Source organism: Pseudophryne corroboree, chromosome 4, assembly GCF_028390025.1.
Source record: "Pseudophryne corroboree isolate aPseCor3 chromosome 4, aPseCor3.hap2, whole genome shotgun sequence".
Lineage (NCBI taxonomy): Eukaryota > Metazoa > Chordata > Amphibia > Anura > Myobatrachidae > Pseudophryne > Pseudophryne corroboree.
The window spans coordinates 24275762-24303504 of record NC_086447.1 but is presented as its reverse complement, the minus strand read 5'-3'; the positions used below and the strand labels follow the sequence as shown (position 1 = coordinate 24303504).

Below are 27743 nucleotides of genomic sequence, written 5' to 3'. Positions count from 1 at the left end.
TCTTTTTACTTTGAGTGGACATCATTTTCTTTCAAATGAATTTGATATTTTGCTAAATGTACAAAACTTTCTTACAAATTTGACATTCAAAATGCATTTGTAATTGATAAATGCTACTTAGTATAGCTGCTGAGATTCCTGGGCTCAGTCTCAAGGAGAGGAGGAGAATGACGGATAGAGAAAGAGAGAACAGGCAGGCATCCTAAAGATTTGGATGTGCCAGTTCCTGACTCACCCTGATCAACACTGGTTTCAAGGCTTTAGTACATTTTCTGAAAATTAAAACAACCATGTGGTCGTAGTCGGCAGGATTTGAACCTGCTCTGGGAGACCCCAATGGATTTCTTGTCCATTACCTTAACCACTCTGCCACGACTACCTCTCATGCAATGTGATGTTTTCACAAAAGTTTCTCTATGGGTTGAGCTACTTCATTTCAGGCTGTGAGGATGACTGAAGTAATATTGTATCAGAGATGATTTCCATGGGAAGTTAATCCTGACCACAGTGGCCTGCGTTAATGATTTTTAAAATATATCTTGGAGAATGCTTTATACTTGGTATAGTTTTGGGTATGTAAAATGTCAGTACTGACATCTAAGTTTATCAAAAGCGTCATCCTTCGAGCCGGAATTGAACCAGCGACCTAAGGATTTCTGTACAAATCTCCTCTACAGTCCTCCGCTCTACCAGCTGAGCTATCGAAGGATTCCATGATCGTACTCCTGTGATATTACGTGCTATTAAAATGATTGAGTGTTAATTTTAAACATTATCAACTTTCCAAGCAAAATGAAAAATTATTTGACTACACAAAAGAGATTCAACTACTTATTCCTGTGTTGCTTTATCACACAAATTGTCATGTTTAATCATTTGGAAAATATCACTTTCAATAGATTTTTTAGTGTAGCCAAACTTACATCAAGATTAGAGATGCTTGAGCCTATCAAACCTTCTACACTCTTTTAAATTTTGCTTGTTTTGTAAACTAATCAAGTGTTCCAGGAATGATGGGGATATTCCATTGTTTGTTCTGATTTGACAATTCATTTTGGACAATGAGCGGCCCTTTTGAGCTAGTGAAGATAATTGTGCTACATGAGAGTATGCACAGACAATTATTTTTCTTTTTTTGCATTAAAGCACAATTTTTAATAAAGGAGAGGTTAATGATATAATAATTAGCACTGAAAGTCATCTGACACGATTTGAAAGTTAAATGTTGTGCATTGAAAGTAACCAAAGCTCTTTTTACTTTGAGTGGACATCATTTTCTTTCAAATGAATTTGATATTTTGCTAAATGTACAAAACTTTCTTACAAATTTGACATTCAAAATGCATTTGTAATTAATAAATGCTACTTAGTATAGCTGCTGAGATTCCTGGGCTCAGTCTCAAGGAGATGAGGAGAATGTGGGAAAGAGAAAGAGAGAATAGGCAGGCATCCAAAAGATTTTGATGTGCCAGTTCCTGACTCACCCTGAATATCACTGGTTTCAAGCTTTTAGCAAATTTTCTGAAAAATTAAACAACCATGTGGTCGTAGTCGGCAGGATTTGAACCTGCGCTGGGAGACCCCAATAGATTTTCAGTCCATCGCCTTAACCACTCGGCCATGACTACCCCTCATGCAATCTGAAGTTTTCACAAAAGTTTCTCTATGGGTTGAGCTACTTCTTTTCAGGCTGTGAGGATGACTGAAGTAATATTGTATCAGAGATGATTTCCATGGGAAGTTAATCCTGACCACAGTGGCCTGCGTTAATGATTTTTAAAATATAACTTGGAGAATGCTTTATACTTGGTATAGTTTTGGGTTTGTAAAATGTCAGTACTGACATCTAAGTTTATCAAAAGCATCATCTTTCGAGCCGGAATTGAACCAGCGACCTAAGGATTTCTGTACCAATCTCCTCTACACTCTTCCGCTCTACCAGCTGAGCTATCGAAGGATTCCGTGATCATACAACTGTGATATTACGTGCTATTAAAATGATTGAGTGTTAATTTTAAACATTATCAACTTTCCAAGCAAAATGAAAAATGATTTGACTACACAAAAGAGATTCAACTACTTATTCCTGTGTTGCTTTATCACACAAATTGTCATGTTTAATCATTTGGAAAATATCCCTTTCAATAGATTTTTTAGTGTAGCCAAACTTACATCAAGATTAGAGATGCTTGAGCCTATCAAACCTTCTACACTCTTTTAAATTTTGCTTGTTTTGTAAACTAATCAAGTGTTCCAGGAATGATGGGGATATTCCATTGTTTGTTCTGATTTGACAATTCATTTTGGACAATGAGCGGCCCTTTTGAGCTAGTGAAGATAATTGTGCTACATGAGAGTATGCACAGACAATTATTTTTCTTTTTTTGCATTAAAGCACAATTTTTAATAAAGGAGAGGTTAATGATATAATAATTAGCACTGAAAGTCATCTGACACGATTTGAAAGTAAAATGTTGTGCATTGAAAGTAACCAAAGCTCTTTTTACTTTTAGTGGACATCATTTTCTTTCAAATGAATTTGATATTTTGCTAAATGTACAAAACTTTCTTACAAATTTGACATTCAAAATGCATTTGTAATTGATAAATGCTACTTAGTATAGCTGCTGAGATTCCTGGGCTCAGTCTCAAGGAGAGGAGGAGAATGACGGATAGAGAAAGAGAGAACAGGCAGGCATCCTAAAGATTTGGATGTGCCAGTTCCTGACTCACCCTGATCAACACTGGTTTCAAGGCTTTAGTACATTTTCTGAAAATTAAAACAACCATGTGGTCGTAGTCGGCAGGATTTGAACCTGCTCTGGGAGACCCCAATGGATTTCTTGTCCATTACCTTAACCACTCTGCCACGACTACCTCTCATGCAATGTGATGTTTTCACAAAAGTTTCTCTATGGGTTGAGCTACTTCATTTCAGGCTGTGAGGATGACTGAAGTAATATTGTATCAGAGATGATTTCCATGGGAAGTTAATCCTGACCACAGTGGCCTGCGTTATTGATTTTTAAAATATATCTTGGAGAATGCTTTATACTTGGTATAGTTTTGGGTATGTAAAATGTCAGTACTGACATCTAAGTTTATCAAAAGCGTCATCCTTCGAGCCAGAATTGAACCAGCGACCTAAGGATTTCTGTACAAATCTCCTCTACAGTCCTCCGCTCTACCAGCTGAGCTATCGAAGGATTCCATGATCGTACTCCTGTGATATTACGTGCTATTAAAATGATTGAGTGTTAATTTTAAACATTATCAACTTTCCAAGCAAAATGAAAAATTATTTGACTACACAAAAGAGATTCAACTACTTATTCCTGTGTTGCTTTATCACACAAATTGTCATGTTTAATCATTTGGAAAATATCACTTTCAATAGATTTTTTAGTGTAGCCAAACTTACATCAAGATTAGAGATGCTTGAGCCTATCAAACCTTGTACACTCTTTTAAATTTTGCTTGTTTTGTAAACTAATCAAGTGTTCCAGGAATGATGGGGATATTCCATTGTTTGTTCTGATTTGACAATTCAATTTGGACAATGAGCGGCCCTTTTGAGCTAGTGAAGATAATTGTGCTACATGAGAGTATGCACAGACAATTATTTTTCTTTTTTTGCATTAAAGCACAATTTTTAATAAAGGAGAGTTTAATGATATAATAATTAGCACTGAAAGTCATCTGACACGATTTGAAAGTAAAATGTTGTGCATTGAAAGTAACCAAAGCTCTTTTTACTTTGAGTGGACATCATTTTCTTTCAAATGAATTTGATATTTTGCTAAATGTACAAAACTTTCTTACAAATTTGACATTCAAAATGCATTTGTAATTAATAAATGCTACTTAGTATAGCTGCTGAGATTCCTGGGCTCAGTCTCAAGGAGAGGAGGAGAATGTGGGAAAGAGAAAGAGAGAATAGGCAGGCATCCAAAAGATTTTGATGTGCCAGTTCCTGACTCACCCTGAATATCACTGGTTTCAAGCTTTTAGCAAATTTTCTGAAAAATTAAACAACCATGTGGTCGTAGTCGGCAGGATTTGAACCTGCGCTGGGAGACCCCAATAGATTTTCAGTCCATCGCCTTAACCACTCGGCCATGACTACCCCTCATGCAATCAGAAGTTTTCACAAAAGTTTCTCTATGGGTTCAGCTACTTCTTTTCAGGCTGTGAGGATGACTGAAGTAATATTGTATCAGAGATGATTTCCATGGGAAGTTAATCCTGACCACAGTGGCCTGCGTTAATGATTTTTAAAATATAACTTGGAGAATGCTTTATACTTGGTATAGTTTTGGGTTTGTAAAATGTCAGTACTGACATCTAAGTTTATCAAAAGCATCATCTTTCGAGCCGGAATTGAACCAGCGACCTAAGGATTTCTGTACCAATCTCCTCTACACTCTTCCGCTCTACCAGCTGAGCTATCGAAGGATTCCATGATCATACAACTGTGATATTACGTGCTATTAAAATGATTGAGTGTTAATTTTAAACATTATCAACTTTCCAAGCAAAATGAAAAATGATTTGACTACACAAAAGAGATTCAACTACTTATTCCTGTGTTGCTTTATCACACAAATTGTCATGTTTAATCATTTGGAAAATATCCCTTTCAATAGATTTTTTAGTGTAGCCAAACTTACATCAAGATTAGAGATGCTTGAGCCTATCAAACCTTCTACACTCTTTTAAATTTTGCTTGTTTTGTAAACTAATCAAGTGTTCCAGGAATGATGGGGATATTCCATTGTTTGTTCTGATTTGACAATTCATTTTGGACAATGAGCGGCCCTTTTGAGCTAGTGAAGATAATTGTGCTACATGAGAGTATGCACAGACAATTATTTTTCTTTTTTTGCATTAAAGCACAATTTTTAATAAAGGAGAGGTTAATGATATAATAATTAGCACTGAAAGTCATCTGACACGATTTGAAAGTAAAATGTTGTGCATTGAAAGTAACCAAAGCTCTTTTTACTTTGAGTGGACATCATTTTCTTTCAAATGAATTTGATATTTTGCTAAATGTACAAAACTTTCTTACAAATTTGACATTCAAAATGCATTTGTAATTGATAAATGCTACTTAGTATAGCTGCTGAGATTCCTGGGCTCAGTCTCAAGGAGAGGAGGAGAATGACGGATAGAGAAAGAGAGAACAGGCAGGCATCCTAAAGATTTGGATGTGCCAGTTCCTGACTCACCCTGATCAACACTGGTTTCAAGGCTTTAGTACATTTTCTGAAAATTACAACAACCATGTGGTTGTAGTCGGCAGGATTTGAACCTGCTCTGGGAGACCCCAATGGATTTCTTGTCCATTACCTTAACCACTCTGCCACGACTACCTCTCATGCAATGTGATGTTTTCACAAAAGTTTCTCTATGGGTTGAGCTACTTCATTTCAGGCTGTGAGGATGACTGAAGTAATATTGTATCAGAGATGATTTCCATGGGAAGTTAATCCTGACCACAGTGGCCTGTGTTAATGATTTTTAAAATATATCTTGGAGAATGCTTTATACTTGGTATAGTTTTGGGTATGTAAAATGTCAGTACTGACATCTAAGTTTATCAAAAGCGTCATCCTTCGAGCCGGAATTGAACCAGCGACCTAAGGATTTCTGTACAAATCTCCTCTACAGTCCTCCGCTCTACCAGCTGAGCTATCGAAGGATTCCATGATCGTACTCCTGTGATATTACGTGCTATTAAAATGATTGAGTGTTAATTTTAAACATTATCAACTTTCCAAGCAAAATGAAAAATTATTTGACTACACAAAAGAGATTCAACTACTTATTCCTGTGTTGCTTTATCACACAAATTGTCATGTTTAATCATTTGGAAAATATCACTTTCAATAGATTTTTTAGTGTAGCCAAACTTACATCAAGATTAGAGATGCTTGAGCCTATCAAACCTTCTACACTCTTTTAAATTTTGCTTGTTTTGTAAACTAATCAAGTGTTCCAGGAATGATGGGGATATTCCATTGTTTGTTCTGATTTGACAATTCATTTTGGACAATGAGCGGCCCTTTTGAGCTAGTGAAGATAATTGTGCTACATGAGAGTATGCACAGACAATTATTTTTCTTTTTTTGCATTAAAGCACAATTTTTAATAAAGGAGAGGTTAATGATATAATAATTAGCACTGAAAGTCATCTGACACGATTTGAAAGTAAAATGTTGTGCATTGAAAGTAACCAAAGCTCTTTTTACTTTGAGTGGACATCATTTTCTTTCAAATGAATTTGATATTTTGCTAAATGTACAAAACTTTCTTACAAATTTGACATTCAAAATGCATTTGTAATTAATAAATGCTACTTAGTATAGCTGCTGAGATTCCTGGGCTCAGTCTCAAGGAGATGAGGAGAATGTGGGAAAGAGAAAGAGAGAATAGGCAGGCATCCAAAAGATTTTGATGTGCCAGTTCCTGACTCACCCTGAATATCACTGGTTTCAAGCTTTTAGCAAATTTTCTGAAAAATTAAACAACCATGTGGTCGTAGTCGGCAGGATTTGAACCTGCGCTGGGAGACCCCAAAAGATTTTCAGTCCATCGCCTTAACCACTCGGCCATGACTACCCCTCATGCAATCTGAAGTTTTCACAAAAGTTTCTCTATGGGTTGAGCTACTTCTTTTCAGGCTGTGAGGATGACTGAAGTAATATTGTATCAGAGATGATTTCCATGGGAAGTTAATCCTGACCACAGTGGCCTGCGTTAATGATTTTTAAAATATAACTTGGAGAATGCTTTATACTTGGTATAGTTTTGGGTTTGTAAAATGTCAGTACTGACATCTAAGTTTATCAAAAGCATCATCTTTCGAGCCGGAATTGAACCAGCGACCTAAGGATTTCTGTACCAATCTCCTCTATACTCTTCCGCTCTACCAGCTGAGCTATCGAAGGATTCCATGATCATACAACTGTGATATTACGTGCTATTAAAATGATTGAGTGTTAATTTTAAACATTATCAACTTTCCAAGCAAAATGAAAAATGATTTGACTACACAAAAGAGATTCAACTACTTATTCCTGTGTTGCTTTATCACACAAATTGTCATGTTTAATCATTTGGAAAATATACCTTTCAATAGATTTTTTAGTGTAGCCAAACTTACATCAAGATTAGAGATGCTTGAGCCTATCAAACCTTCTACACTCTTTTAAATTTTGCTTGTTTTGTAAACTAATCAAGTGTTCCAGGAATGATGGGGATATTCCATTGTTTATTCTGATTTGACAATTCATTTTGGACAATGAGCGGCCCTTTTGAGCTAGTGAAGATAATTGTGCTACATGAGAGTATGCACAGACAATTATTTTTCTTTTTTTGCATTAAAGCACAATTTTTAATAAAGGAGAGGTTAATGATATAATAATTAGCACTGAAAGTCATCTGACACGATTTGAAAGTAAAATGTTGTGCATTGAAAGTAACCAAAGCTCTTTTTACTTTGAGTGGACATCATTTTCTTTCAAATGAATTTGATATTTTGCTAAATGTACAAAACTTTCTTACAAATTTGACATTCAAAATGCATTTGTAATTGATAAATGCTACTTAGTATAGCTGCTGAGATTCCTGGGCTCAGTCTCAAGGAGAGGAGGAGAATGACGGATAGAGAAAGAGAGAACAGGCAGGCATCCTAAAGATTTGGATGTGCCAGTTCCTGACTCACCCTGATCAACACTGGTTTCAAGGCTTTAGTACATTTTCTGAAAATTAAAACAACCATGTGGTCGTAGTCCACAGGATTTGAACCTGCTCTGGGAGACCCCAATGGATTTCTTGTCTATTACCTTAACCACTCTGCCACGACTACCTCTCATGCAATGTGATGTTTTCACAAAAGTTTCTCTATGGGTTGAGCTACTTAATTTCAGGCTGTGAGGATGACTGAAGTAATATTGTATCAGAGATGATTTCCATGGGAAGTTAATCCTGACCACAGTGGCCTGCGTTAATGATTTTTAAAATATATCTTGGAGAATGCTTTATACTTGGTATAGTTTTGGGTATGTAAAATGTCAGTACTGACATCTAAGTTTATCAAAAGCGTCATCCTTCGAGCCGGAATTGAACCAGCGACCTAAGGATTTCTGTACAAATTTCCTCTACAGTCCTCTGCTCTACCAGCCGAGCTATCGAAGGATTCCATGATCATACAACTGTGATATTACGTGCTATTAAAATGATTGAGTGTTAATTTTAAACATTATCAACTTTCCAAGCCAAATGAAAAATTATTTGACTACACAAAAGAGATTCAACTACTTATTCCTGTGTTGCTTTATCACACAAATTGTCATGTTTAATCATTTGGAAAATATCACTTTCAATAGATTTTTTAGTGTAGCCAAACTTACATCAAGATTAGAGATGCTTGAGCCTATCAAACCTTCTACACTCTTTTAAATTTTGCTTGTTTTGTAAACTAATCAAGTGTTCCAGGAATGATGGGGATATTCCATTGTTTGTTCTGATTTGACAATTCATTTTGGACAATGAGCGGCCCTTTTGAGCTAGTGAAGATAATTGTGCTACATGAGAGTATGCACAGACAATTATTTTTCTTTTTTTGCATTAAAGCACAATTTTTAATAAAGGAGAGGTTAATGATATAATAATTAGCACTGAAAGTCATCTGACACGATTTGAAAGTAAAATGTTGTGCATTGAAAGTAACCAAAGCTCTTTTTACTTTGAGTGGACATCATTTTCTTTCAAATGAATTTGATATTTTGCTAAATGTACAAAACTTTCTTACAAATTTGACATTCAAAATGCATTTGTAATTAATAAATGCTACTTAGTATAGCTGCTGAGATTCCTGGGCTCAGTCTCAAGGAGAGGAGGAGAATGTGGGAAAGAGAAAGAGAGAATAGGCAGGCATCCAAAAGATTTTGATGTGCCAGTTCCTGACTCACCCTGAATATCACTGGTTTCAAGCTTTTAGCAAATTTTCTGAAAAATTAAACAACCATGTGGTCGTAGTCGGCAGGATTTGAACCTGCGCTGGGAGACCCCAATAGATTTTCAGTCCATCGCCTTAACCACTCGGCCATGACTACCCCTCATGCAATCTGAAGTTTTCACAAAAGTTTCTCTATGGGTTGAGCTACTTCTTTTCAGGCTGTGAGGATGACTGAAGTAATATTGTATCAGAGATGATTTCCATGGGAAGTTAATCCTGACCACAGTGGCCTGCGTTAATGATTTTTAAAATATAACTTGGAGAATGCTTTATACTTGGTATAGTTTTGGGTTTGTAAAATGTCAGTACTGACATCTAAGTTTATCAAAAGCATCATCTTTCGAGCCGGAATTGAACCAGCGACCTAAGGATTTCTGTACCAATCTCCTCTACACTCTTCCGCTCTACCAGCTGAGCTATCGAAGGATTCCATGATCATACAACTGTGATATTACGTGCTATTAAAATGATTGAGTGTTAATTTTAAACATTATCAACTTTCCAAGCAAAATGAAAAATGATTTGACTACACAAAAGAGATTCAACTACTTATTCCTGTGTTGCTTTATCACACAAATTGTCATGTTTAATCATTTGGAAAATATCCCTTTCAATAGATTTTTTAGTGTAGCCAAACTTACATCAAGATTAGAGATGCTTGAGCCTATCAAACCTTCTACACTCTTTTAAATTTTGCTTGTTTTGTAAACTAATCAAGTGTTCCAGGAATGATGGGGATATTCCATTGTTTGTTCTGATTTGACAATTCATTTTGGACAATGAGCGGCCCTTTTGAGCTAGTGAAGATAATTGTGCTACATGAGAGTATGCACAGACAATTATTTTTCTTTTTTTGCATTAAAGCACAATTTTTAATAAAGGAGAGGTTAATGATATAATAATTAGCACTGAAAGTCATCTGACACGATTTGAAAGTAAAATGTTGTGCATTGAAAGTAACCAAAGCTCTTTTTACTTTGAGTGGACATCATTTTCTTTCAAATGAATTTGATATTTTGCTAAATGTACAAAACTTTCTTACAAATTTGACATTCAAAATGCATTTGTAATTGATAAATGCTACTTAGTATAGCTGCTGAGATTCCTGGGCTCAGTCTCAAGGAGAGGAGGAGAATGACGGATAGAGAAAGAGAGAACAGGCAGGCATCCTAAAGATTTGGATGTGCCAGTTCCTGACTCACCCTGATCAACACTGGTTTCAAGGCTTTAGTACATTTTCTGAAAATTAAAACAACCATGTGGTCGTAGTCGGCAGGATTTGAACCTGCTCTGGGAGACCCCAATGGATTTCTTGTCCATTACCTTAACCACTCTGCCACGACTACCTCTCATGCAATGTGATGTTTTCACAAAAGTTTCTCTATGGGTTGAGCTACTTCATTTCAGGCTGTGAGGATGACTGAAGTAATATTGTATCAGAGATGATTTCCATGGGAAGTTAATCCTGACCACAGTGGCCTGCGTTAATGATTTTTAAAATATATCTTGGAGAATGCTTTATACTTGGTATAGTTTTGGGTATGTAAAATGTCAGTACTGACATCTAAGTTTATCAAAAGCATCATCCTTCGAGCCGGAATTGAACCAGCCACCTAAGGATTTCTGTACAAATCTCCTCTACAGTCCTCCGCTCTACCAGCTGAGCTATCGAAGGATTCCATGATCGTACTCCTGTGATATTACGTGCTATTAAAATGATTGAGTGTTAATTTTAAACATTATCAACTTTCCAAGCCAAATGAAAAATGATTTGACTACACAAAAGAGATTCAACTACTTATTCCTGTGTTGCTTTATCACACAAATTGTCATGTTTAATCATTTGGAAAATATCACTTTCAATAGATTTTTTAGTGTAGCCAAACTTACATCAAGATTAGAGATGCTTGAACCTATCAAACCTTCTACACTCTTTTAAATTTTGCTTGTTTTGTAAACTAATCAAGTGTTCCAGGAATGATGGGGATATTCCATTGTTTGTTCTGATTTGACAATTCATTTTGGACAATGAGCGGCCCTTTTGAGCTAGTGAAGATAATTGTGCTACATGAGAGTATGCACAGACAATTATTTTTCTTTTTTTGCATTAAAGCACAATTTTTAATAAAGGAGAGGTTAATGATATAATAATTAGCACTGAAAGTCATCTGACACGATTTGAAAGTAAAATGTTGTGCATTGAAAGTAACCAAAGCTCTTTTTACTTTGAGTGGACATCATTTTCTTTCAAATGAATTTGATATTTTGCTAAATGTACAAAACTTTCTTACAAATTTGACATTCAAAATGCATTTGTAATTAATAAATGCTACTTAGTATAGCTGCTGAGATTCCTGGGCTCAGTCTCAAGGAGAGGAGGAGAATGTGGGAAAGAGAAAGAGAGAATAGGCAGGCATCCAAAAGATTTTGATGTGCCAGTTCCTGACTCACCCTGAATATCACTGGTTTCAAGCTTTTAGCAAATTTTCTGAAAAATTAAACAACCATGTGGTCGTAGTCGGCAGGATTTGAACCTGCGCTGGGAGACCCCAATAGATTTTCAGTCCATCGCCTTAACCACTCGGCCATGACTACCCCTCATGCAATCTGAAGTTTTCACAAAAGTTTCTCTATGGGTTGAGCTACTTCTTTTCAGGCTGTGAGGATGACTGAAGTAATATTGTATCAGAGATGATTTCCATGGGAAGTTAATCCTGACCACAGTGGCCTGCGTTAATGATTTTTAAAATATAACTTGGAGAATGCTTTATACTTGGTATAGTTTTGGGTTTGTAAAATGTCAGTACTGACATCTAAGTTTATCAAAAGCATCATCTTTCGAGCCGGAATTGAACCAGCGACCTAAGGATTTCTGTACCAATCTCCTCTACACTCTTCCGCTCTACCAGCTGAGCTATCAAAGGATTCCATGATCATACAACTGTGATATTACGTGCTATTAAAATGATTGAGTGTTAATTTTAAACATTATCAACTTTCCAAGCAAAATGAAAAATGATTTGACTACACAAAAGAGATTCAACTACTTATTCCTGTGTTGCTTTATCACACAAATTGTCATGTTTAATCATTTGGAAAATATCCCTTTCAATAGATTTTTTAGTGTAGCCAAACTTACATCAAGATTAGAGATGCTTGAGCCTATCAAACCTTCTACACTCTTTTAAATTTTGCTTGTTTTGTAAACTAATCAAGTGTTCCAGGAATGATGGGGATATTCCATTGTTTGTTCTGATTTGACAATTCATTTTGGACAATGAGCGGCCCTTTTGAGCTAGTGAAGATAATTGTGCTACATGAGAGTATGCACAGACAATTATTTTTCTTTTTTTGCATTAAAGCACAATTTTTAATAAAGGAGAGGTTAATGATATAATAATTAGCACTGAAAGTCATCTGACACGATTTGAAAGTAAAATGTTGTGCATTGAAAGTAACCAAAGCTCTTTTTACTTTGAGTGGACATCATTTTCTTTCAAATGAATTTGATATTTTGCTAAATGTACAAAACTTTCTTACAAATTTGACATTCAAAATGCATTTGTAATTGATAAATGCTACTTAGTATAGCTGCTGAGATTCCTGGGCTCAGTCTCAAGGAGAGGAGGAGAATGACGGATAGAGAAAGAGAGAACAGGCAGGCATCCTAAAGATTTGGATGTGCCAGTTCCTGACTCACCCTGATCAACACTGGTTTCAAGGCTTTAGTACATTTTCTGAAAATTAAAACAACCATGTGGTCGTAGTCCGCAGGATTTGAACCTGCTCTGGGAGACCCCAATGGATTTCTTGTCCATTACCTTAACCACTCTGCCACGACTACCTCTCATGCAATGTGATGTTTTCACAAAAGTTTCTCTATGGGTTGAGCTACTTAATTTCAGGCTGTGAGGATGACTGAAGTAATATTGTATCAGAGATGATTTCCATGGGAAGTTAATCCTGACCACAGTGACCTGCGTTAATGATTTTTAAAATAAAACTTGGAGAATGCTTTATACTTGGTATAGTTTTGGGTTTGTAAATTGTCAGTACTGACATCTAAGTTTATCAAAAGCATCATCCTTCGAGCCGGAATTAAACCAGCGACCTAAGGATTTCTGTACCAATCTCCTCTACAGTCCTCTGCTCTACCAGCTGAGCTATCGAAGGATTCCATGATAGTACAACTGTGATATTACGTGCTATTAAAATGATTGAGTGTTAATTTTAAACATTATCAACTTTCCAAGCAAAATGAAAAATGATTTGACTACACAAAAGAGATTCAACTACTTATTCCTGTGTTGCTTTATCACACAAATTGTCATGTTTAATCAATTGGAAAATATCACTTTCAATAGATTTTTAAGTGTAGCCAAACTTACATCAAGATTAGAGATGCTTGAGCCTATCAAACCTTCTACACTCTTTTAAATTTTGCTTGTTTTGTAAACTAATCAAGTGTTCCAGGAATGATGGGGATATTCCATTGTTTGTTCTGATTTGACAATTCATTTTGGACCATGAGCGGCCCTTTTGAGCTAGTGAAGATAATTGTGCTACATGAGAGTATGCACAGACAATTATTTTTCTTTTTTGCATTAAAGCACAATTTTTCATAAAGGAGAGGTTAATGATATAATAATTAGCACTGAAAGTCATCTGACACGATTTGAAAGTAAATTGTTGTGCATTGAAAGTAACCAAAGCTCTTTTTACTTTGAGTGGACATCATTTTCTTTCAAATGAATTTGATATTTTGCTAAATGTACAAAACTTTCTTACAACTTTGACATTCAAAATGCATTTGTAATTAATAAATGCTACTTAATATAGCTGCTGAGATTCCTGGGCTCAGTCTCAAGGAGAGTAGGAGAATGACGGATAGAGAAAGAGAGAACAGGCAGGCATCCAAAAGATTTTGATGTGCCAGTTCCTGACTCACCCTGAATATCACTGGTTTCAAGCTTTTAGCAAATTTTCTGAAAATTAAAACAACCATGCGGTCATAGTCGGCAGGATTTGAACCTGCGCAGGGAGACCCCAATAGATTTCTAGTCCATCGACTTAACCACTCGGCCACGACTACCTCTCATTCAATGTGATGTTTTCACAAAAGTTTCTCTATGGGTTGAGCTACTTCATTTCAGGCTGTGAGGATGAATGAAGTAATATTGTATCAGAGATGAATTCCATGGGAAGTTAATCCTGACCACAGTGGCCTGCGTTAATGATTTTTAAAATATAACTTGGAGAATGCTTTATACTTGGTATAGTTTTGGGTTTGTAAAATGTCAGTACTGACATCTAAGTTTATCAAAAGCGTCATTCTTCTAGCTGGAACTGAACCAGCGACCTAAGGATTTATGTACCAATCTCCTCTACAGTCCTCTGCTCTACCAGCTGAGCTATCGAAGGATTCCATGATAGTGCGATTGTGATATTACGTGCTATTAAAATTATTGAGTGTTAATTTTAAACATTATCAACTTTCCAAGCAAAATGAAAAATGATTTGACTACACAAAAGAGATTCAACTACTTATTCCTGTGTTGCTTTATCACACAAATTGTCATGTTTAATCATTTGGAAAATATCACTTTCAATAGATTTTTTAGTGTAGCCAAACTTACATCAAGATTAGAGATGCTTGAGCCTATCAAACCTTCTACACTCTTTTAAATTTTGCTTGTTTTGTAAACTAATCAAGTGTTCCAGGAATGATGGGGATATTCCATTGTTTGTTCTGATTTGACAATTCATTTTGGACAATGAGCGGCCCTTTTGAGCTAGTGAAGATAATTGTGCTACATGAGAGTATGCACAGACAATTATTTTTCTTTTTTTGCATTAAAGCACAATTTTTAATAAAGGAGAGGTTAATGATATAATAATTAGCACTGAAAGTCATCTGACACGATTTGAAAGTAAATTGTTGTGCATTGAAAGTAACCAAAGCTCTTTTTACTTTGAGTGGACATCATTTTCTTTCAAATGAATTTGATATTTTGCTAAATGTACAAAACTTTCTTACAAATTTGACATTCAAAATGCATTTGTAATTAATAAATGCTACTTAATATAGCTGCTGAGATTCCTGGGCTCAGTCTCAAGGAGAGGAGGAGAATGACGGATAGAGAAGAGAGAACAGGCAGGCATCCAAAAGATTTTGATGTGCCAGTTCCTGACTCACCCTGAATATCACTGGTTTCAAGCTTTTAGCAAATTTTCTGAAAATTAAAACAACCATGCGGTCATAGTCGGCAGGATTTGAACCTGCGCGGGGAGACCCCAATAGACTTCTAGTCCATCGCCTTAACCACTCGGCCACGACTACCTCTCATGCTATGAGAAGTTTTCACAAAAGTTTCTCTATGGGTTGAGCTATTTCATTTCAGGCTGTGAGGATGACTGAAGTAATATTGTATCAGAGATGATTTCCATGGGAAGTTAATCCTGACCACAGTGACCTGCGTTAATGATTTTTAAAATATAACTTGGAGAATGCTTTATACTTGGTATAGTTTTGGGTTTGTAAAATGTCAGTACTGACATCTAAGTTTATCAAAAGCGTCATCCTTCGAGCCTGAATTGAACCAGCGACCTAAGCATTTCTGTACCAATCTCCTCTACAGTCCTCCGCTCTACCAGCTGAGCTATCGAAGGATTCCATGATCACACACCTGTGATATCACGTGCTATTAAAATGATTGAGTGTCAATTTTAAACATTATCAACTTTCCAAGCAAAATAAAAAATGATTTGACTACACAAAAGAGATTCAACTACTTATTCCTGTGTTGCTTTATCACACAAATTGTCATGTTTAATCATTTGGAAAATATCACTAATAGTTTGACTTATATTTGTGCAATTACTATCAACTGGCTACAGAGCTAGTTTGGAAAGCACTTTCAATAGATTTTTTAGTGTAGCCAAACTTACATCAAGATTAAAGAAGCTTGAGCCTATCAAACCTTCTACACTCTTTAAAATTTTGCTTGTTTTGTAAACTAATCAAGTGTTCCAGGAATGATGGGGATATTCCATTGTTTGTTCTGATTTGACAATTCATTTTGGACAATGAGCGGCCCTTTTGAGCTAGTGAAGATAATTGTGCTACATGAGAGTATGCACAGACAATTATTTTTCTTTTTTTGCATTAAAGCACAATTTTTAATAAAGGAGAGGTTAATGATATAATAATTAGCACTGAAAGTCATCTGACACGATTTGAAAGTAAAATGTTGTGCATTGAAAGTAACCAAAGCTCTTTTTACTTTGAGTGGACATCATTTTCTTTCAAATGAATTTGATATTTTGCTAAATGTACAAAACTTTCTTACAAATTTGACATTCAAAATGCATTTGTAATTAATAAATGCTACTTAGTATGACTGCTGAGATTCCTGGGCTCAGTCTCAAGTAGAGGAGGAGAATGACGGATAGAGAAAGAGAGAACAGGCAGGCATCCTAAAGATTTTGATGTGCCAGTTCCTGACTCACCCTGAGCAACACTGGTTTCAAGCTTTTAGTAAATTTTCTGAAAAATAAAACAACCATGTGGTCGTAGCCGGCAGGATTTGAAGCTGCGTGGGGAGACCCCAATGGATTTCTAGTCCATCGCCTTAACCACTCGGCCACGACTACCTCTCATGCAATGTGATGTTTTCACAAAAGTTTCTCTATGGGTTGAGCTACTTCATTTCAGGCTATGAGGATGACTGAAGTAATATTGTATCAGAGATGATTTCCATGGGAAGTTAATCCTGACCACAGTGACCTGCGTTAATGATTTTTAAAATATAACTTGGAGAATGCTTTATACTTGGTATAGTTTTAGGTTTGTAAAATGTCAGTACTGACATCTAAGTTTATCAAAGGCATCAACCTTCGAGCTAGAACTGAACCAGCGACCTAAGGATTTCTGTACCAATCTCCTCTACAGTCCTCCGCTCTACCAGCTGAGCTATCGAAGGATTCCATGATCGTCCAACTGTGATATCACGTGCTATTAAAATGATTGAGTGTCAATTTTAAACATTATCAACTTTCCAAGCAAAATAAAAAATGATTTGACTACACACAAGAGATTCAACTACTTATTCCTGTGTTGCTTTATCACACAAATTGTCATGTTTAATCATTTGGAAAATATCACTAATAGTTTGACTTATATTTGTGCAATTACTATCAACTGGCTACAGAGCTAGTTTGGAAAGCACTTTCAATAGATTTTTTTTAGTGTAGCCAAACTTACATCAAGATTAAAGAAGCTTGAGCCTATCAAACCTTCTACACTCTTTAAAATTTTGCTTGTTTTGTAAACTAATCAAGTGTTCCAGGAATGATAGGGATATTCCATTGTTTGTTCTGATTTGACAATTCATTTTGGACAATGAGCGGCCCTTTTGAGCTAGTGAAGATAATTGTGCTACATGAGAGTATGCACAGACAATTATTTTTCTTTTTTTGCATTAAAGCACAATTTTTAATAAAGGAGAGGTTAATGATATAATAATTAGCACTGAAAGTCATCTGACACGATTTGAAAGTAAAATGTTATGCATTGAAAGTAACCAAAGCTCTTTTTACTTTGAGTGGACATCATTTTCTTTCAAATGAATTTGATATTTTGCTAAATGTACAAAACTTTCTTACAAATTTGACATTCAAAATGCATTTGTAATTAATAAATGCTACTTAGTATGACTGCTGAGATTCCTGGGCTCAGTCTCAAGTAGAGGAGGAGAATGACGGATAGAGAAAGAGAGAACAGGCAGGCATCCTAAAGATTTTGATGTGCCAGTTCCTGACTCACCCTGAGCAACACTGGTTTCAAGCTTTTAGTAAATTTTCTGAAAAATAAAACAACCATGTGGTAGTAGTCAGCAGGATTTGAACCTGCGCGGGGAGACACCAATAGATTTCTAGTCCATCGCCTTAACCAATCGGCCACGACTACCTCTCATGCATTGTGATGTTTTCACAAAAGTTTCTCTATGGGTTGAGCTACTTCATTTCAGGCTGTGAGGATGACTGAAGTAATATTGTATCAGAGATGATTTCCATGGGAAGTTAAACCTGACCACAGTGACCTGCGTTAATGATTTTTAAAATATAACTTGGAGAATGCTTTATACTTGGTATAGTTTTGGGTTTGTAAAATGTCAGTACTGACATCTAAGTTTATCAAAGGCATCAACCTTCGAGCTAGAACTGAACCAGCGACCTAAGGATTTCTGTACCAATCTCCTCTACAGTCCTCCGCTCTACCAGCTAAGCTATCGAAGGATTCCATGAGCATTACACTGTGATATTACGTGCTATTAAAATGATTGAGTGTTAATTTTAAACATTATCAACTTTCCAAGCAAAATGAAAAATGATTTGACTACACACAAGAGATTCAACTACTTATTCCTGTGTTGCTTTATCACACAAATTGTCATGTTTAATCATTTGGAAAATATCACTAATAGTTTGACTTATATTTGTGCAATTACTATCAACGGGCTACAGAGCTAGTTTGGAAAGCACTTTCAATAGATTTTTTAGTGTAGCCAAACTTACATCAAGATTAAAGAAGCTTGAGCCTATCAAACTTTCTACACTCTTTTAAATTTTGCTTGTTTTGTAAACTAATCAAGTGTTCCAGGAATGATGGGGATATTCCATTGTTTGTTCTGATTTGACAATTCATTTTGGACAATGAGCGGCCCTTTTGAGCTAGTGAAGATAATTGTGCTACATGAGAGTATGCACAGACAATTATTTTTCTTTTTTTGCATTAAAGCACAATTTTTAATAAAGGAGAGGTTAATGATATAATAATTAGCACTGAAAGTCATCTGACACGATTTGAAAGTAAAATGTTGTGAATTGAAAGTAACCAAAGCTCTTTTTACTTTGAGTGGACATCATTTTCTTTCAAATGAATTTGATATTTTGCTAAATGTACAAAACTTTCTTACAAATTTGACATTCAAAATGCATGTGTAATTAATAAATGCTACTTAGTATGACTGCTGAGATTCCTGGGCTCAGTCTCAAGTAGAGGAGGAGAATGACGGATAGAGAAAGAGAGAACAGGCAGGCATCCTAAAGATTTTGATGTGCCAGTTCCTGACTCACCCCGAGCAACACTGGTTTCAAGCTTTTAGTAAATTTTCTGAAAAATAAAACAACCATGTGGTCGTAGCCGGCAGGATTTGAACCTGCGTGGGTAGACCCCAATGGATTTCTAGTCCATCGCCTTAACCACTCGGCCACGACTACCTCTCATGCAATGTGATGTTTTCACAAAAGTTTCTCTATGGGTTGAGCTACTTCATTTCAGGCTGTGAGGATGACTGAAGTAATATTGTATCAGAGATGATTTCCATGGGAAGTTAATCCTGACCACAGTGACCTGCGTTAATGATTTTTAAAATATAACTTGGAGAATGCTTTATACTTGGTATAGTTTTGGGTTTGTAAAATGTCAGTACTGACATCTAAGTTTATCAAAATCATCATCCTTCGAGCCGGAATTGAACCAGCGACCTAAGGATTTCTGTACCAATCTCCTCTACAGTCCTCCGCTCTACCAGCTGAGCTATTGAAGGATTCCATGATCATACAACTGTGATATCACGTGCTATTAAAATGATTGAGTGTCAATTTTAAACATTATCAACTTTCCAAGCAAAATAAAAAATTATTTGACTACACAAAAGAGATTCAACTACTTATTCCTGTGTTGCTTTATCACACAAATTGTCATGTTTAATCATTTGGAAAATATCACTAACAGTTTGACTTATATTTGTGCAATTACTATCAACTGGCTACAGAGCTAGTTTGGAAAGCACTTTCAATAGATTTTTTAGTGTAGCCAAACTTACATCAAGATTAAAGAAGCTTGAGCCTATCAAACCTTCTACACTCTTTAAAATTTTGCTTGTTTTGTAAACTAATCAAGTGTTCCAGGAATGATGGGGATATTCCATTGTTTGTTCTGATTTGACAATTCATTTTGGACAATGAGCGGCCCTTTTGAGCTAGTGAAGATAATTGTCCTACATGAGAGTATGCACAGACAATTATTTTTCTTTTTTTGCATTAAAGCACAATTTTTAATAAAGGAGAGGTTAATGATATAATAATTAGCACTGAAAGTCATCTGACACGATTTGAAAGTAAAATGTTGTGCATTGAAAGTAACCAAAGCTCTTTTTATTTTGAGTGGACATCATTTTCTTTCAAAAGAATTTGATATTTTGCTAAATGTACAAAACTTTCTTACAAATTTGACATTCAAAATGCATTTGTAATTAATAAATGCTACTTAGTATGGCTGCTGAGATTCCTGGGCTCAGTCTCAAGGAGAGGAGGAGAATGACGGATAGAGAAAGAGAGAACAGGCAGGCATCCTAAAGATTTTGATGTGCCAGTACCTGACTCACCCTGAGCAACACTGGTTTCAAGCTTTTAGTAAATTTTCTGAAAAATAAAACAACCATGTGGTCGTAGTCGGCAGGATTTGAACCTGCTCAGGGAGATCCTAATGTATTTCTAGTCCATCGCCTCAACCACTCAGCAACGACTACCTCTCATGCGATGTGATGTTTTCACAAAAGTTTCTCTATTGGTTGAGCAACTTCATTTCAGGCTGTGAGGATGACTGAAGTAATATTGTATCAGAGATGATTTCCATTGGAAGTTAATCCTGACCACAGTAACCTGCGTTAATGATTTTTAAAATATAACTTGGAGAATGCTTTATACTTGGTATAGTTTTGGGTTTGTAAAATGTCTGTACTGACATCTAAGTTTATCAAAAGCTTCATCCTTCGAGCCAGAATTGAACCAGCGACCTATGGATTTCTGTACCAATCTCCTCTACAGTCCTCCGCTCTACCAGCTGAGCTATCGAAGGATTCCATGATCGTACAACTGTGATATTACGTGCTATTAAAATGATTGAGTGTTAATTTTAAACATTATTAACTTTCCAAGCAAAATGAAAAATGATTTGACTACACAAAAGAGATTCAACTACTTATTCCTGTGTTGCTATATCACACAAATTGTCATGTTTAATCATTTGGAAAATATCACTAATAGTTTGACTTATATTTGTGCAATTACTATCAACTGGCTACAGAGCTAGTTTGGAAAGCACTTTCAATAGATTTTTTTAGTGTAGCCAAACTTACATCAAGATTAGAGATGCTTGAGCCTATCAAACCTTATACACTCTTTTAAATTTTGCTTGTTTTGTAAACTAATCAAGTGTTCCAGGAATGATGGGGATATTCCATTGTTTGTTCTGATTTGACAATTCATTATGGACAATGAGCGGCCCTTTTGAGCTATTGAAGATAACTGTGCTACATGAGAGTATGCACAGACAATTATTTTTCTTTTTTTGCATTAAAGCACAATTTTTAATAAAGGAGAGGTTAATGATATAATAATTAGCACTGAAAGTCATCTGACACGATTTGAAAGTAAAATGTTGTGCATTGAAAGTAACCAAAGCTCTTTTTACTTTGAGTGGACATCATTTTCTTTCAAATTAATTTGATATTTTGCTAAATGTACAAAACTTTCTTACAAATTTGACATTCAAAATGCATTTGTAATTAATAAATGCTACTTAGCATGACTGCTGAGATTCCTGGGCTCAGTCTCAAGTAGAGGAGGAGAATGACGGATAGAGAAAGAGAGAACAGGCAGGCATCCTAAAGATTTTGATGTGCCAGTTCCGGACTCACCCTGAGCAACACTGGTTTCAAGCTTTTAGTAAATTTTCTGAAAAATAAAACAACCATGTGGTCGTAGTCAGCAGGATTTGAACTTGCGCGGGGAGACACCAATGGATTTCTAGTCCATCGCCTTAACCACTCAGCCACAACTACCTCTCACGCGATGTGATGTTTTCACAAAAGTTTCTCTATGGGTTGAGCTACTTCATTTCAGGCTGTGAGGATGACTGAAGTAATATTGTATCAGAGATGATTTCCATGGGAAGTTAATCCTGACCACAGTGACCTGCGTTAATGATTTTTAAAATATAACTTTGAGAATGCTTTATACTTGGTATAGTTTTGGGTTTGTAAAATGTCGGTACTGACATCTAAGTTTATTAAAAGCGTCATCCTTCGAGCCGGAATTGAACCAGCGACCTAAAGATTTCTGTACCAATCTCATCTACAGTCCTCCGCTCTACCAGCTGAGCAATCGAAGGATTCCATGATCGTACAACTGTGATATCACGTGCTATTAAAATGATTGAGTGTCAATTTTAAACATTATCAACTTTCCAAGCAAAATAAAAAATGATTTGACTACACAAAAGAGATTCAACTACTTATTCCTGTGTTGCTTTATCACACAAATTGTCATGTTTATTCTTTTGGAAAATATCACTAATAGTTTGACTTATATTTGTGCAATTACTATCAACGGGCTACAGAGCTAGTTTGGAAAGCACTTTCAATAGATTTTTTAGTGTAGCCAAACTTACATCAAGATTAAAGAAGCTTGAGCCTATCAAACCTTCTACACTCTTTTAAATTTTGCTTGTTTTGTAAACTAATCAAGTGTTCCAGGAATGATGGGGATATTCCATTGTTTGTTCTGATTTGACAATTCATTTAGGACAATGAGCGGACCTTTTGAGCTAGTGAAGATAATTGTGCTACATGAGAATATGCACAGACAATTATTTTTCTTTTTTTGCATTAAAGCACAATTTTTAATAAAGTAGAGGTTAATGATATAATAATTAGCACTGAAAGTCATCTGACACGATTTGAAAGTAAAATGTTGTACATTGAAAGTAACCAAAGCTCTTTTTACTTTGAGTGGACATCATTTTCTTTCAAATGAATTTGATATTTTGCTAAATGTACAAAACTTTCTTACAAATTTGACATTCAAAATGCATTTGTAATTAATAAATGCTACTTAGTATGGCTGCTGAGATTCCTGGGCTCAGTCTCAAGTAGAGGAGGAGAATGACGGATAGAGAAAGAGAGAACAGGCAGGCATCCTAAAGATTTTGATGTGCCAATTCCTGACTCACCCTGAGCAACACTGGTTTCAAGCTTTTAGTAAATTTTCGGAAAAATAAAACTACCATGTGGTCGTAGTCGGCTGGATTTGAACCTGCGCGGGTAGACTACATTGGATTTCTAGTCCATCGACTTAACCACTCGGCCACAACCACCTCTCATGCAATGTAATGTTTTCACAAAAGTTTCTTTATTGGTTGAGCTACTTCATTTCAGGCTGTGAGGATGACTGAAGTAATATTGTATCAGAGATGATTTCCATGGGAAGTGAATCCTGACCACAGTGACCTGCGTTAATGATTTTTAAAATATAACTTGGAGAATGCTTTATACTTGGTATAGTTTTGTAAAATGTCAGTACTGACATCTAAGTTTATCAAAGGCATCAACCTTCGAGCTAGAACTGAACCAGCGACCTAAGGATTTCTGTACCAATCTCCTCTACAGTCCTCCGCTCTACCAGCTGAGCTATCGAAGGATTCCATGAGCATTACACTGTGATATTACGTGCTATTAAAATGATTGAGTGTTAATTTTAAACATTATCAACTTTCCAAGCAAAATGAAAAATGATTTGACTACACAAAAGAGATTCAACTACTTATTCCTGTGTTGCTTTATCACACAAATTGTCATGTTTAATCATTTGGAAAATATCACTAATAGTTTGACTTATATTTGTGCAATTACTATCAACTGGCTACAGAGCTAGTTTGGAAAGCACTTTCAATAGATTTTTTAGTGTAGCCAAACTTACATCAAGATTAGAGATGCTTGAGCCTATCAAACCTTCTACACTCTTTTAAATTTTGCTTGTTTTGTAAACTAATCAAGTGTTCCAGGAATGATGGGGATATTCCATTGTTTGTTCTGATTTGACAATTCATTTTGTACAATGAGCGGCCCTTTTGAGCTAGTAAAGATAATTGTGCTACATGAGAGTATGCACAGACAATTATTTTTCTTTTTTTGCACTAAAGCACAATTTTTAATAAAGGAGAGGTTAATGATATAATAATTAGCACTGAAAGTCATCTGACACGATTTGAAAGTAAAATGTTGTGCATTGAAAGTAACCAAAGCTCTTTTTACTTTGAGTGGACATCATTTTCTTTCAAATGAATTTGATATTTTGCTAAATATACAAAACTTTCTTACAAATTTGACATTCAAAATGCATTTGTAATTAATAAATGCTACTTAGTATAGCTGCTGAGATTCCTGGGCTCAGTCTCAAGTAGAGGAGGAGAATGACGGATAGAGAAAGAGAGAACAGGCAGGCATCCTAAAGATTTTGATGTGCCAGTTCCTGACTCACCCTGAGCAACACTGGTTTCAAGCTTTTAGTAAATTTTCTGAAAAATAAAACAACCATGTGGTCGTAGTCGGCAGGATTTGAACCTGCTCAGGGAGATCCTAATGTATTTCTAGTCCATCGCCTCAACCACTCAGCAACGACTACCTCTCATGCGATGTGATGTTTTCACAAAAGTTTCTCTATTGGTTGAGCAACTTCATTTCAGGCTGTGAGGATGACTGAAGTAATATTGTATCAGAGATGATTTCCATTGGAAGTTAATCCTGACCACAGTAACCTGCGTTAATGATTTTTAAAATATAACTTGGAGAATGCTTTATACTTGGTATAGTTTTGGGTTTGTAAAATGTCTGTACTGACATCTAAGTTTATCAAAAGCTTCATCCTTCGAGCCAGAATTGAACCAGCGACCTATGGATTTCTGTACCAATCTCCTCTACAGTCCTCCGCTCTACCAGCTGAGCTATCGAAGGATTCCATGATCGTACAACTGTGATATTACGTGCTATTAAAATGATTGAGTGTTAATTTTAAACATTATTAACTTTCCAAGCAAAATGAAAAATGATTTGACTACACAAAAGAGATTCAACTACTTATTCCTGTGTTGCTATATCACACAAATTGTCATGTTTAATCATTTGGAAAATATCACTAATAGTTTGACTTATATTTGTGCAATTACTATCAACTGGCTACAGAGCTAGTTTGGAAAGCACTTTCAATAGATTTTTTTAGTGTAGCCAAACTTACATCAAGATTAGAGATGCTTGAGCCTATCAAACCTTATACACTCTTTTAAATTTTGCTTGTTTTGTAAACTAATCAAGTGTTCCAGGAATGATGGGGATATTCCATTGTTTGTTCTGATTTGACAATTCATTATGGACAATGAGCGGCCCTTTTGAGCTATTGAAGATAACTGTGCTACATGAGAGTATGCACAGACAATTATTTTTCTTTTTTTGCATTAAAGCACAATTTTTAATAAAGGAGAGGTTAATGATATAATAATTAGCACTGAAAGTCATCTGACACGATTTGAAAGTAAAATGTTGTGCATTGAAAGTAACCAAAGCTCTTTTTACTTTGAGTGGACATCATTTTCTTTCAAATTAATTTGATATTTTGCTAAATGTACAAAACTTTCTTACAAATTTGACATTCAAAATGCATTTGTAATTAATAAATGCTACTTAGCATGACTGCTGAGATTCCTGGGCTCAGTCTCAAGTAGAGGAGGAGAATGACGGATAGAGAAAGAGAGAACAGGCAGGCATCCTAAAGATTTTGATGTGCCAGTTCCGGACTCACCCTGAGCAACACTGGTTTCAAGCTTTTAGTAAATTTTCTGAAAAATAAAACAACCATGTGGTCGTAGTCAGCAGGATTTGAACTTGCGCGGGGAGACACCAATGGATTTCTAGTCCATCGCCTTAACCACTCAGCCACAACTACCTCTCACGCGATGTGATGTTTTCACAAAAGTTTCTCTATGGGTTGAGCTACTTCATTTCAGGCTGTGAGGATGACTGAAGTAATATTGTATCAGAGATGATTTCCATGGGAAGTTAATCCTGACCACAGTGACCTGCGTTAATGATTTTTAAAATATAACTTTGAGAATGCTTTATACTTGGTATAGTTTTGGGTTTGTAAAATGTCGGTACTGACATCTAAGTTTATTAAAAGCGTCATCCTTCGAGCCGGAATTGAACCAGCGACCTAAAGATTTCTGTACCAATCTCATCTACAGTCCTCCGCTCTACCAGCTGAGCAATCGAAGGATTCCATGATCGTACAACTGTGATATCACGTGCTATTAAAATGATTGAGTGTCAATTTTAAACATTATCAACTTTCCAAGCAAAATAAAAAATGATTTGACTACACAAAAGAGATTCAACTACTTATTCCTGTGTTGCTTTATCACACAAATTGTCATGTTTATTCTTTTGGAAAATATCACTAATAGTTTGACTTATATTTGTGCAATTACTATCAACGGGCTACAGAGCTAGTTTGGAAAGCACTTTCAATAGATTTTTTAGTGTAGCCAAACTTACATCAAGATTAAAGAAGCTTGAGCCTATCAAACCTTCTACACTCTTTTAAATTTTGCTTGTTTTGTAAACTAATCAAGTGTTCCAGGAATGATGGGGATATTCCATTGTTTGTTCTGATTTGACAATTCATTTAGGACAATGAGCGGACCTTTTGAGCTAGTGAAGATAATTGTGCTACATGAGAATATGCACAGACAATTATTTTTCTTTTTTTGCATTAAAGCACAATTTTTAATAAAGTAGAGGTTAATGATATAATAATTAGCACTGAAAGTCATCTGACACGATTTGAAAGTAAAATGTTGTACATTGAAAGTAACCAAAGCTCTTTTTACTTTGAGTGGACATCATTTTCTTTCAAATGAATTTGATATTTTGCTAAATGTACAAAACTTTCTTACAAATTTGACATTCAAAATGCATTTGTAATTAATAAATGCTACTTAGTATGGCTGCTGAGATTCCTGGGCTCAGTCTCAAGTAGAGGAGGAGAATGACGGATAGAGAAAGAGAGAACAGGCAGGCATCCTAAAGATTTTGATGTGCCAATTCCTGACTCACCCTGAGCAACACTGGTTTCAAGCTTTTAGTAAATTTTCGGAAAAATAAAACTACCATGTGGTCGTAGTCGGCTGGATTTGAACCTGCGCGGGTAGACTACATTGGATTTCTAGTCCATCGACTTAACCACTCGGCCACAACTACCTCTCATGCAATGTAATGTTTTCACAAAAGTTTCTTTATTGGTTGAGCTACTTCATTTCAGGCTGTGAGGATGACTGAAGTAATATTGTATCAGAGATGATTTCCATGGGAAGTGAATCCTGACCACAGTGACCTGCGTTAATGATTTTTAAAATATAACTTGGAGAATGCTTTATACTTGGTATAGTTTTGGGTTTGTAAAATGTCAGTACTGACATCTAAGTTTATCAAAGGCATCAACCTTCGAGCTAGAACTGAACCAGCGACCTAAGGATTTCTGTACCAATCTCCTCTACAGTCCTCCGCTCTACCAGCTGAGCTATCGAAGGATTCCATGAGCATTACACTGTGATATTACGTGCTATTAAAATGATTGAGTGTTAATTTTAAACATTATCAACTTTCCAAGCAAAATGAAAAATGATTTGACTACACACAAGAGATTCAACTACTTATTCCTGTGTTGCTTTATCACACAAATTGTCATGTTTAATCATTTGGAAAATATCACTAATAGTTTGACTTATATTTGTGCAATTACTATCAACGGGCTACAGAGCTAG

The 27743-nt window shown here is 35.7% G+C and overlaps 27 non-coding genes across 27 annotated transcripts; all 27 read right to left on the bottom strand.

The window, feature by feature from the left end:
• Window positions 1–618: 618 nt before the first annotated feature.
• On the bottom strand, window positions 619–708 carry TRNAY-GUA (transfer RNA tyrosine (anticodon GUA)). The gene is given in 2 exon segments: window positions 619–654; window positions 672–708. It is a non-coding gene; the product is annotated as a tRNA-Tyr (tRNA).
• An 838-nt stretch (window positions 709–1546) lies between these two features.
• Window positions 1547–1628, bottom strand: TRNAF-GAA (transfer RNA phenylalanine (anticodon GAA)). The gene has a single exon. It is a non-coding gene; the product is annotated as a tRNA-Phe (tRNA).
• Window positions 1629–3116: 1488 nt separating this feature from the next.
• On the bottom strand, window positions 3117–3206 carry TRNAY-GUA (transfer RNA tyrosine (anticodon GUA)). The gene is given in 2 exon segments: window positions 3117–3152; window positions 3170–3206. It is a non-coding gene; the product is annotated as a tRNA-Tyr (tRNA).
• Window positions 3207–4044: 838 nt separating this feature from the next.
• On the bottom strand, window positions 4045–4126 carry TRNAF-GAA (transfer RNA phenylalanine (anticodon GAA)). The gene has a single exon. It is a non-coding gene; the product is annotated as a tRNA-Phe (tRNA).
• Window positions 4127–5614: 1488 nt separating this feature from the next.
• On the bottom strand, window positions 5615–5704 carry TRNAY-GUA (transfer RNA tyrosine (anticodon GUA)). The gene is given in 2 exon segments: window positions 5615–5650; window positions 5668–5704. It is a non-coding gene; the product is annotated as a tRNA-Tyr (tRNA).
• Window positions 5705–6542: 838 nt separating this feature from the next.
• TRNAF-GAA (transfer RNA phenylalanine (anticodon GAA)) lies at window positions 6543–6624 on the bottom strand. Its single transcript has one exon. It is a non-coding gene; the product is annotated as a tRNA-Phe (tRNA).
• Window positions 6625–8112: 1488 nt separating this feature from the next.
• Window positions 8113–8202, bottom strand: TRNAY-GUA (transfer RNA tyrosine (anticodon GUA)). Its single transcript is given in 2 exon segments — window positions 8113–8148; window positions 8166–8202. It is a non-coding gene; the product is annotated as a tRNA-Tyr (tRNA).
• An 838-nt stretch (window positions 8203–9040) lies between these two features.
• Window positions 9041–9122, bottom strand: TRNAF-GAA (transfer RNA phenylalanine (anticodon GAA)). The gene has a single exon. It is a non-coding gene; the product is annotated as a tRNA-Phe (tRNA).
• A 1488-nt stretch (window positions 9123–10610) lies between these two features.
• TRNAY-GUA (transfer RNA tyrosine (anticodon GUA)) lies at window positions 10611–10700 on the bottom strand. The gene is given in 2 exon segments: window positions 10611–10646; window positions 10664–10700. It is a non-coding gene; the product is annotated as a tRNA-Tyr (tRNA).
• An 838-nt stretch (window positions 10701–11538) lies between these two features.
• TRNAF-GAA (transfer RNA phenylalanine (anticodon GAA)) lies at window positions 11539–11620 on the bottom strand. Its single transcript has one exon. It is a non-coding gene; the product is annotated as a tRNA-Phe (tRNA).
• A 1488-nt stretch (window positions 11621–13108) lies between these two features.
• Window positions 13109–13198, bottom strand: TRNAY-GUA (transfer RNA tyrosine (anticodon GUA)). Its single transcript is given in 2 exon segments — window positions 13109–13144; window positions 13162–13198. It is a non-coding gene; the product is annotated as a tRNA-Tyr (tRNA).
• Window positions 13199–14035: 837 nt separating this feature from the next.
• TRNAS-AGA (transfer RNA serine (anticodon AGA)) lies at window positions 14036–14117 on the bottom strand. Its single transcript has one exon. It is a non-coding gene; the product is annotated as a tRNA-Ser (tRNA).
• A 1166-nt stretch (window positions 14118–15283) lies between these two features.
• Window positions 15284–15365, bottom strand: TRNAS-AGA (transfer RNA serine (anticodon AGA)). The gene has a single exon. It is a non-coding gene; the product is annotated as a tRNA-Ser (tRNA).
• A 239-nt stretch (window positions 15366–15604) lies between these two features.
• TRNAY-GUA (transfer RNA tyrosine (anticodon GUA)) lies at window positions 15605–15694 on the bottom strand. The gene is given in 2 exon segments: window positions 15605–15640; window positions 15658–15694. It is a non-coding gene; the product is annotated as a tRNA-Tyr (tRNA).
• Window positions 15695–16596: 902 nt separating this feature from the next.
• On the bottom strand, window positions 16597–16678 carry TRNAS-AGA (transfer RNA serine (anticodon AGA)). The gene has a single exon. It is a non-coding gene; the product is annotated as a tRNA-Ser (tRNA).
• A 239-nt stretch (window positions 16679–16917) lies between these two features.
• Window positions 16918–17007, bottom strand: TRNAY-GUA (transfer RNA tyrosine (anticodon GUA)). The gene is given in 2 exon segments: window positions 16918–16953; window positions 16971–17007. It is a non-coding gene; the product is annotated as a tRNA-Tyr (tRNA).
• Window positions 17008–17911: 904 nt separating this feature from the next.
• Window positions 17912–17993, bottom strand: TRNAS-AGA (transfer RNA serine (anticodon AGA)). Its single transcript has one exon. It is a non-coding gene; the product is annotated as a tRNA-Ser (tRNA).
• A 1231-nt stretch (window positions 17994–19224) lies between these two features.
• TRNAS-AGA (transfer RNA serine (anticodon AGA)) lies at window positions 19225–19306 on the bottom strand. The gene has a single exon. It is a non-coding gene; the product is annotated as a tRNA-Ser (tRNA).
• A 239-nt stretch (window positions 19307–19545) lies between these two features.
• Window positions 19546–19635, bottom strand: TRNAY-GUA (transfer RNA tyrosine (anticodon GUA)). Its single transcript is given in 2 exon segments — window positions 19546–19581; window positions 19599–19635. It is a non-coding gene; the product is annotated as a tRNA-Tyr (tRNA).
• Window positions 19636–20858: 1223 nt separating this feature from the next.
• Window positions 20859–20948, bottom strand: TRNAY-GUA (transfer RNA tyrosine (anticodon GUA)). The gene is given in 2 exon segments: window positions 20859–20894; window positions 20912–20948. It is a non-coding gene; the product is annotated as a tRNA-Tyr (tRNA).
• A 903-nt stretch (window positions 20949–21851) lies between these two features.
• TRNAS-AGA (transfer RNA serine (anticodon AGA)) lies at window positions 21852–21933 on the bottom strand. The gene has a single exon. It is a non-coding gene; the product is annotated as a tRNA-Ser (tRNA).
• A 239-nt stretch (window positions 21934–22172) lies between these two features.
• Window positions 22173–22262, bottom strand: TRNAY-GUA (transfer RNA tyrosine (anticodon GUA)). Its single transcript is given in 2 exon segments — window positions 22173–22208; window positions 22226–22262. It is a non-coding gene; the product is annotated as a tRNA-Tyr (tRNA).
• A 1217-nt stretch (window positions 22263–23479) lies between these two features.
• On the bottom strand, window positions 23480–23569 carry TRNAY-GUA (transfer RNA tyrosine (anticodon GUA)). Its single transcript is given in 2 exon segments — window positions 23480–23515; window positions 23533–23569. It is a non-coding gene; the product is annotated as a tRNA-Tyr (tRNA).
• Window positions 23570–24792: 1223 nt separating this feature from the next.
• On the bottom strand, window positions 24793–24882 carry TRNAY-GUA (transfer RNA tyrosine (anticodon GUA)). Its single transcript is given in 2 exon segments — window positions 24793–24828; window positions 24846–24882. It is a non-coding gene; the product is annotated as a tRNA-Tyr (tRNA).
• A 903-nt stretch (window positions 24883–25785) lies between these two features.
• On the bottom strand, window positions 25786–25867 carry TRNAS-AGA (transfer RNA serine (anticodon AGA)). The gene has a single exon. It is a non-coding gene; the product is annotated as a tRNA-Ser (tRNA).
• A 239-nt stretch (window positions 25868–26106) lies between these two features.
• On the bottom strand, window positions 26107–26196 carry TRNAY-GUA (transfer RNA tyrosine (anticodon GUA)). Its single transcript is given in 2 exon segments — window positions 26107–26142; window positions 26160–26196. It is a non-coding gene; the product is annotated as a tRNA-Tyr (tRNA).
• A 1223-nt stretch (window positions 26197–27419) lies between these two features.
• Window positions 27420–27509, bottom strand: TRNAY-GUA (transfer RNA tyrosine (anticodon GUA)). Its single transcript is given in 2 exon segments — window positions 27420–27455; window positions 27473–27509. It is a non-coding gene; the product is annotated as a tRNA-Tyr (tRNA).
• Window positions 27510–27743: the final 234 nt, after the last annotated feature.